Source organism: Leptonychotes weddellii, chromosome 8 (assembly GCF_054177405.1).
Source record: "Leptonychotes weddellii isolate Sample4059 chromosome 8, ASM5417740v2, whole genome shotgun sequence".
Lineage (NCBI taxonomy): Eukaryota > Metazoa > Chordata > Mammalia > Carnivora > Phocidae > Leptonychotes > Leptonychotes weddellii.
The window spans coordinates 126,667,888-126,677,348 of NC_138376.1; the positions used below are offsets into that span (position 1 = coordinate 126,667,888).

The 9,461-nt window shown below is 45.8% G+C and overlaps 1 non-coding gene across 1 annotated transcript; it reads right to left on the reverse strand.

Annotated features, from left to right (window-relative positions):
- Positions 1 to 8,698: 8,698 nt before the first annotated feature.
- On the reverse strand, positions 8,699 to 8,895 carry LOC115938461 (U2 spliceosomal RNA). Its single transcript, XR_004073563.1, has one exon. It is a non-coding gene; the product is annotated as a U2 spliceosomal RNA (small nuclear RNA).
- Positions 8,896 to 9,461: the final 566 nt, after the last annotated feature.

Sequence of the window (9,461 nt, forward strand, 5' to 3'; positions counted from 1 at the left end):
TTCATGTCAAAATATTAGGCTGCTATTTTTCGCTGGATGGTAGTTTCATAAACATAAAAAGCCACATATCATTCAGAATGCAGAAAAATTTGTCTCAAATACATGGAGCGCCCCCCCTTTTTAGAAAGACTAATACAGGCTCTGTATAGTGGAGAAAATGACAGAATGTTCCAGCCTTTCTCTTGGGCTGAAAACAGATATTTACAGCAGGCTCGCGTGCGCTCTTTAGCCCCTCACCCGCTCTCCCTCTTTAAAGGAAAACATTAAACTATGTACATGGATATAGAAGTAGATGGGAGAGAAAGATATAAATCCTAGAGAAATTTTGCTTATCTTCATTCAGGAAAATTGCCCACTGAGTTGCACAATTTACAAAAAAGGCAACTGCATTAATATTCGACGAGCAGTCAGAAGACAGAGTTATAATGAACTGCTGAAAGTAGCTTTTCTTAATGTGGAGAAAAAAATCACCATGACTATGAACAATAGATACTTTTACTTCTTTGAATCCATTTCTTCTCAAGGTTAAACTTCAAGAAGGCAAATGGATATTTGATTTTGCACTGTCGAAGTGAGAGTTAGTATAACCACATTCCCAGGAATGTGTAGTCTCTCTCCTGCTGGAGTTTTGGTGCAACCCCCCCCCCCCCGCACCGCCTGCCCCCAATCTGGGAAGCATGGGGGATGTGGGATACATGTGAGCCAAAGCAGTACCGGAGGACTGATGATGTGCTCTGATTTGAGCTCAAAATCCGGTCTAAGCGGTGACTCAAGGATAAGGCACCAGCTTGGGGAATGAGAAACAATGATGATTGGAGGGACACAGAAGATCCAGTTACTGATAAAGATGAGAATAAGTAATTATATGTCATTTTTGAATAGTCCCCTGGTTACCAGTCAATAAAGATAATGCACATTAAAAGTGCTTTGCCAAGAAAAAGGCATTATATAAATGTTGTGTTTTATTGCTGCTATCAGAATTAAGAGGTGATTAGCTCGGGTTTCAGTGGCATAAATAAGAATTGGTCCTGCCTCTTTCCGTCACCTTTGACGTCCTGTGTTCAAATAGAATTCCTTCCTGCCCTTAAGACGGGAATCACCAGATGTGCTGCTGAGTAAAGCACAGTCCACAGTCTCTACAAACAAGTGCTTGTAGAGAGTTTGTGAAAGCAAGCCTTCTTAGCACATTAATCTAGATTATGTTTTGGCAAATGGCTTTTTGTCATGGCCATTACGGGACTAGCCTGTGACATGGCGTGACGCCTGGGTGCTACCCACGTCAGGGGATTTGGGTCTAGGACGATAGATCTCCTTTCCCATCCAGTGCTTCTCAAACTTGGACATCCGTACAAGTCAGCAGCAGGGAGGGTCCGGGTGGGGGTCTGGGGGTCTGCATTTGTAACAAGTTCTCAGGTGATGTCATTGCTGCTAGCCCAAGGACAATGAGCCCTTGGCGTTTATAGTCATCTGAGAGTGTTCATTTCACAAGACCAGCTTCTCAGAGACTGTTTCCTACCCAACCCCCAGCTACAGTTTGGGTACAGACCAGCCGGTGAGCAGAAGGGCATGTGGCTGGGAGGTCACAGTTCCAAATTACGAATCAACACCAACATACATCATCCAAGATGACCCTATCAATTTTGCTTTTCTAAACTTTTAAAACAGTTCTCCCAATACACTTTAAAAATTTTTAAATTATTTTTTTTATTTTTCAAAGATTTTATGTATTTATTTGAGAGAGAGAGAGCATGGGTGAGGGGAGGGACAGAGAGTGAGGGAGAAACAGGCTCCCCGCTAAGCAGGGAGTCTGACCCGGGGCTCAATCCCAGGACTCCAGGATCATGACCTGAGCCGAAGGCAGATGCTTAACTGACTGAGCCACCCAGGCATCCCTCTCCCAATACAATTTTAGATTTTATAGAGGGAAGGTCTTTTTCCTGGTTGAACATGATAAAACTCTTCAAAACAGAGCATGAGTTTCTAATACTAGAAATAAATACTACAGAGGTGCTTCTCCACAGCCTGAGTGAGTAACTGAGTTATGAGTCGGGCTAGGGTTTGGCGGTGTGAAGACATTTTAGATATGTTAGAGGGACTTGGTCTAAAGCCGGGGTTTCCCATGGAAAGATCTGTCTCTCCAAAGGGCCTGTTATGATCGCTTGTACCTCAAGTTGGGAGTTAGTTCAGACTTGTAACATTGTTCATTGGCTGAATTTCTTATTAGAAAAAATTTTTTCACATCTGAGCAATATCCTGTTCTTCCCTCAGCCATCAGCTTGCTACACATGTTGGGGTTCTTGCAATTGTGCATCCCCAGCAACCACCCTCATCTGGTTTTAGGACATAGGGTAGCTTGGGCAGCTTCAGAAACCCTGGAGTCACTTTCACACTAACTGTGAGGACTAATCCTGGAACCGGGTCCATGTCATTGGCTTGCACAGTGGATGCCAGTCCATGTTCTGGATCTCTCAATAATCATAGGCCTACCCATGGTGGCCCAACTGTAATCTGACTGCTTCTGTCCCAGGGCCTCGTTTTCAATTTATTTACATTTATAGGAACTTTGCTTGTCAGGGTATAACGGTCCTCAAGTGAGGAGCACTCTGGAAGAATATGAGCAGATATGATCAGGAACTTCTCTCCCAAGGTCCTGAGTAAAGCTGTCTATATATTTTTAAGTGCAATCAGAGATTGGTTCCAAGAAAATTGCTCTCTGCAGTTTTTACTATACCAAATCTTTCTCACCAGGAGAGAAAAGTCAAGTAACAAGGAAAAAGCCCCCAAGTGGGCATCAAGTTCTGATAATCGTACCTTCATAATGTCCTGTCTGTTCATGCCTCATCTGGTGTAGCCAAGCTCCCGCATTGCCTCTGGGCCGCTCTAATCATCACCTGGACTTCTCTCGTGTCTGGGATTTTTCATGAAACCGAACTCCTTTTAACTTTATCCCATCGAGTCTTTCGAGTCTGTGTTTCGTAAATGAGCACGTTGATCACATTCTACCAATGACTGCAAGTGTCCTCTCCTTCCTTCCTCACTTACGTTCCTACCCCTTAGTTCAGCTCAGTGGCTTCTGGAAGAAAGGGAGAGCTCAGTGAGCAGCTGGAGTCTCTAGCTCCGGGTGAACTTCAGCAGGTAGCCTGAGGGGTCAAGGGGGCGCGTTGGTTTTCCAGGCAGGAAAGAAAGCTGAGTCACTCCCAGGAATGAAGGAAAAACCCGGAGCCTCAGCAACCAGAACCAGGTCGGGAAGCAGAAGCATCCACATCCATGGAGCCCTCGGCTCTGACGGCTGGGCCCCTGCAAAGCTCCATTCTGCAGAAAAGACCTCTCCACCACCGCCCAGCCACCTCTCCAGATTTAGCAACCTCGGTGGAGAGAGGAAAGAATAACCCCCACGTTGACCAATGAGGGCCAGGCAAAGTGTCTGGCTCTGCCGGGCGGGGGGAGGGGGGGCGGTAATGCCCACCTCTTTGGCAGCACTTTGCTGGGTGGTGGGACAGAGAGATGAGATGGCAAGCCCAGGTGGCCTCCCTTAGGCTGTGAGCAGCAGCATCCCCCACCGCTTAGAATGGAAGCGGGCTGGCATCCTACAGAAAGAAGGCCGGGGCAGCCCCAGGATGGGATAGCGACAGCCTATATCCAACCCTGCCATCTGGACAAGAAAATGAGGGTTCACTTCCGTAGGGTGATCCTACGTTTGTAGGACCCCTGTGTCCTGAAGTGGACCCTGAATCCGAATTTATTAAATCCCGTTTATTTCCTGATGTCCTTAAAATGAAACAGACAGCCAAAACGTGCTCCCGTTACTCTGAACGGCGATGCTCTGGGTTCATCATAAGTGGCCACGCTTTAAGGTTCTGCCATTTCAAGGCCTCTGGCAAGAGGGACAGCTGGAATGATTTCGCTTTAACCAGTTCTTCCCAAGTTCTAGCTGCACTTTTTCACTGGAATTCTCACTCTTTTAACCTGTTCTGTGGGGCCTGGAACAGAAAGCACCCCTGTTCCTGACTCCACCGAGAAGCTGTGCGGTCTTTGGAACACCGAGACTCATCTGGAAAGATTCCCAGTCTGACAGCTGAGCTGGAGGCCAGAGCAAGCTCGGTCCCCGTCCCCCCTCTCCCCCCGCCATCGGGAGGCAGCGACCTCCGCCCGCCCCCCGCCTGCGGCGCGCCCTCCCCAGACCCGCTGGACCGACCGTGTGGTCCCCGAAGAAGCCCTATCCCTGTTTCTTTCTACCCAGTTTGAACCTCGTTGAAAGCAGCAGCACTGGCGGCTGTGGGCCTGATGTCCCCTGGGGAGACGCCCGCCCTCGCAGCCACCGGACCCTAGTGGCTCTCGGGACTGGAAGCGAGGACTTTGCAAGGTGCCCTCGTTCAGAGAGACGGTGGCACTTACGGTCTCCGTGCCGGTGGCTCCCATGAGCTGGCTCCGGAACGTGTCAGCCCCCCGCGCCCTCGCCCCGTTCCCCGGCTCTGGGAGGGGACTGGGGGGGCGGTGCCGGAGCTCGGGTGTCTGGGTTCAGACCCACCACAGAGTGCCCACGGGGCCCGAGCACAGGACTCAGACTCTCGAGGGCTGCCCACCCCGCTCCAGCGCGGATGTGAGGGAAGCCGTAGACAGTGGCTGTCACAGGTCATGGGAGAGGTCCATAACCGTGAGTTTCCCGCTGCCCCCCCGCCTCCAGCCCCCCCCATCCGTGTCATGCTGTTAGCCGCCCCCCGGCCCCAAGCCGAGGCCGCTGCCAGGCGGACGCTCGCCGGCCTCACCCTCCCTGCCTGGGGGTTTGCTCAGGGACGACTCTCCGATTCTTCTGGACCAGCCCCGTCAGGCCCTGGTGAACACGCTGTTCTCTGAGCTGAGCCGGAGACTCCCCTGGCTTCCGTCCTTGGGATCCCAGGCCACGCTGGCTGGGGTGGGAATAATGCCTCAGGAGGGTGTCTTGCTCTCTTCCCGCTCAGGGTGTAGTAGCTGCTCAGTAAACAAATGGTCCCAGGCTGCAGTGGGGGTCATCCTTCCCTCTGCTCCTAACCAAACACCGGTGGGGCTCTCTTTCTCGCTCCTCCTATTCCCCCCCCGGCTCCTGGAGGAAACGAGGGCATATCAATGACCAGAAGCTTCTCAGCAAAGGGTGCAGTAAACCGAGGCAGGGGTCTTCAAGCTAAAGAGAGGAAAAACTGAGTGCCAAAAATTGGGAGCTGGCCGTTTTCTTCGCCCCTGGATGACCTGAATGGTGGGGCGCCCTCAGTGTGGCTCGCGGCCTCCACCACCTCAAACCTGGCTTTCATCGTTTCTGGTCTTCACCAAGTTAACGCTTTACCAAAATGGCTAAGATTATCTTTCTATCATCATCTCTCTTCTTTCCTTGAGACTTTATCAGGGTTCACAGCACAGTCTTTTTCTATGTTTTTTTCTTCCTTTTCTTTTGTGCACTGTCTTTTTTCTCCCTTCTTTACCTCCTTCCCTCTCTGCGTGTTCTCCTCTCCCTCCCTCTCCTAGAGCATGGAATAATGTTCTGTGCAATGTAGATTTTCAATGTTTGCTCACTGGATCGATTTCTTTCACCTTTTTTAAAGAGGAATTCATATCTTAAGGGCGGTTTTGGGTTCACAACAAAACTGAGAAGACAGCACAGATTCCCCACATGCACCTCCCTCCCCACTTGCCCCCACATGCACCTGCCCCCACATATGCATTGCTTCTGCATTATCAACATCACTCCCTAGCTGATGAACCTATAGACACATCATTATCACCCAGAGTCCTCAGTTCATATGAGGGTTGTACTCGTATACATTCTATGGGTTTGGACAAATGTATAATGACACGTATCCAGCACTATGGTATCATAGAGAGTATTTTCATTGACCTGAAAGCCCTCTGTGCTCCACTCATTCCTCCCTATTCCTTCACCCCTGGAAATCACTTCCCTTTTTACTGTCTTCATGGTTTTGCCTTTTCCAGAACATCATAGAGTTGGAATCGTACAGTATGTAGCTTTATCAAACTGGCTTTTTTCATTTAGTAATAAGTATTTAAATTTCCTCCATGTCTTTTCATGGTTCAAGGGCTCATTTCTTTTTAGTGCTGAGTAACATTCCATTGTCTGGATGTACCACAGTTTATTTATCCATTCACTCACTGAAGGATATCTGGGTTGTTTCCAAGTCTTGACAACTATGAATAAAGCTGCTATAAACATCTGTTTTTGTGTGGACATTGAGTTTTCAGATCCTCTGGGTAAATACCAAGGAGCACAATTGCTGGATCCTATGGTAAAAGTATGTTTAGTTTTGTAAGAAATTGTCAAACTGTCTTTCAGTATGGCTGCACCATTTTGTATTGCCATCAGTAGTGAATGAGAGTTCCTTTCCCTTCACATTTTCACCAACATGTGTGTTGTCGGTGTTCCAGATGGTGACCATTCCTGTTCCTGCATAGTGGTATCTCTCTAATTTGCATTTCCCTGATGACATATGATGTGGAGCATCCTTTCATATGCTTATATGCATCCTTTATGTCTTTTTTTGGTGAAGTGTCTGTTAAGATCTGGGGCCCATTCTTTGATTGGGTTGTTTGTTTTCTTATTGTTGAATTTTAAGAGCTCTTTGTGTATTTTGGATAACAGTCCTTTATCAGTTATGTCTTTGGCAAATACTCTCTTCCACTGTGTGGCTTGTCCTCTCACTCTTCTGACAGTGTCTTTGCAGAACGGAAGTTGTTAATTTTAATGAAGTCCAGCTTATCAATTATTTCCTTCTTGGATCATGCCTTTGGTGTTGTGTCTAATAAGTCATCATCCTACCCAAGGTCATGTAGGCTTTCTCTTAAATTATCTTATAGGAATTTTATTTTACATTTAGGTCTATGATACATTTTGAGTTAATTTTTGTGAATGGTTTAAGGTTTCTATCTAGATTTGTTTTTTGCATGTGGATGTCCAATTGTTCTAACACCATTTGTTGAAGAGACTATCTTTGCTCCCATTGCATTGCCTTTGCTACTCAATGGAAGATCAATCAACAGTGTTTATGTGGGTTTATTTCTGGGCTCTCGTTTCTGTTCCACTGATCCAATCTACACTTCTCTTCTTTCACCAATACCACACTGCCTTGATGACTGTACTTTATAGTAAGTCTTCACCACCCTGATTCCATATTTTTCCCCCCTGTGTGCTTAAGTAGAAAGTGCCCTACACTTAAATAATACCAGCTTTTTGAGCTGAGAGACTCAATGCCATTATGATATTGATTTAAGTTTATCAGACGGCTGGGAGGCTGAGATTCTCTACATGGAAGTATATCCTTGACTTTTTGTGTGTTTAGAAGGACTATAGCAACCAATAAAATTAGTAAAAAGGGAGAAGGCTTGTGTGTGTGCCTTTCTATACTGAGTTTTCATAGGACCTTTTGGGTTTGAGCCCATTCCTCAAAGATAGGAAGTGAGTAATTTGGAAAGAAAATAATCTATTTCAATTACTTGTGAGGACAGCCCCTTCATGACACTGTTTAATGGAAGAGGTTGGGTTTCTGTTGTAATTGCTCTTTCGTTTTCTCTGTATCTCTCCCTTCATCTGTATTTATGTGTTTCAGGATTGTGCTTGACACCCGTGTCTCTAGAGAGTTGTCTAAGTTACATACACAAGAAAATCAGAGATGAAGTTGGTTAGAAGCCTATTTGAAGAAACTGAGATTCTTTCTCATATCTCTGTTAAGGATGTTTTCTGCAGTTCTGTTTTAGATTGGACTGTTTTGCTTTGGGACTTCCACATGGTTGTTCCCAATTTCTGCCCCCACTTTGGTAAATTATCCCTCAGAGTAAACCCATGGAGGATTTCTGCTACACTGGATGCTGATCTGCAAGTTGCAGGATGGTTCTGGCACAATCTGTCGATATGCATCATTCAAAGCAACTGAACGCCTCTCCTTAGATTGTTCTCAGTTCATGGTGCTGTCTACAAAAGAGCTCTTCCTTCCCTTAGTTCCAGGCAAAATTTTATGACATGGTTATAAACCCTTGGAAGTTGAACTCTTAATGGAGACATAGACTAAATCTCAATTATTGTGGTGCAAGGGTTCTTAAAGGAGGTTGTTGGGGGGGGAGTGATGAGAAAGGAGAAAGTCATGGTGCACATGATGACACGTAATCTGGGACCACATTAGAAGTAGTCACACAGCTGGAACCCAGGTAGGGAGGGCATGCAACATAAGTTACAGAATAAGTGTTAATTGTGTCTTTGAAACACTGAAAGGCATAACTGAATCTCCTGATTTTAGATCCATGGGTTGTACCTTAATCTCAGTAGAGCTAGACACTTAGTGCTGAGTAAGACAAAAAGTGGAGAAACCCTCATTGGTCAGTAGTGTTAAAATGAAATGAAGATCGCTTTCCCCCAACCCATATAGATGAAAGAGAGGCCACTGAATGGTTAAAAAACAAAGCTGTGGTACATCAATTTTATAAACCCTCAGAGTTCTCAAGTTCTTAAAGAGATGACTTTGGACAGACACCTGAGTTCTTTTATCTCAGAGTCACTTCTATTAAAAACAAAACCTGCTTCAGTGGTGTCCTCAAAGGCAGCCCCACCTGACTTGTATTTGATGCTGGTCAAAAGTTAGTGATGTTTAAAGGCATGCTAATGAAAGATTTTTGTATATATTACCTCAGTGAATTTCCTGTACCAGGAAATAAATAGAAGTCAAAGATTTTCCCCCAGTTGTGACATGAAAACACAAATAGGGATTGACAAGCAGTCTGTACATTCTACCTTGACACTAAAGACAAATAAACTTCTTAATTCCTGAAAGAACATGGCTCAGAGAGGATTTATAAAAATTTTAAGTGACGAAATTCTGTTTTTAATTACACTTGATCTTAGCCAAAAGGCTGAGAAGCGATTCTCTGTTTTTAATTAAAATCTCTGTGGAACCCTGATAAGAACTGAATTGTGGTCCCCCTCCCCACCCAACACACACCAATGTCATATGTTGAAGCTCTAACCCCCGGGGTGATGGTTTTGGGGGATGGGGCCTTTGGGAGGTGATTAGGTTTAGATGAGGTCAGGAGGGTGGAAACTCCCATGATGGGATTAGTGCACCTTTTTTTTTTTTTTTAATTATAATTGACACACAATGTGACCCTAGTTTCAGGTGTTCAATGTAGTGGTTTGATAAGGGATTAGAGCTCTTTTAAGAAGAGACACAAGAGAGTTGCTCGCTCCCTCTCTCTGTGTGCCATGTGAAGACAAAACGTTTAAGAAAGGTAGCCGTCTGCAAGCCAGGAGGAGAGTCCACAGCAGAAACTGACCCTACGGGCACCTTCCAGAACTGTGAGAAATAAATGTCAGTTGTTTAAGACCCCTGGTCTGTGGTAATTTTGTTATAGCAGCTCAAGTAGACTAATACAAGCCCCAATACATAAAACAGGTTAAAGTTGGTTTCTTTCCAAATTACTCACTTCCTATC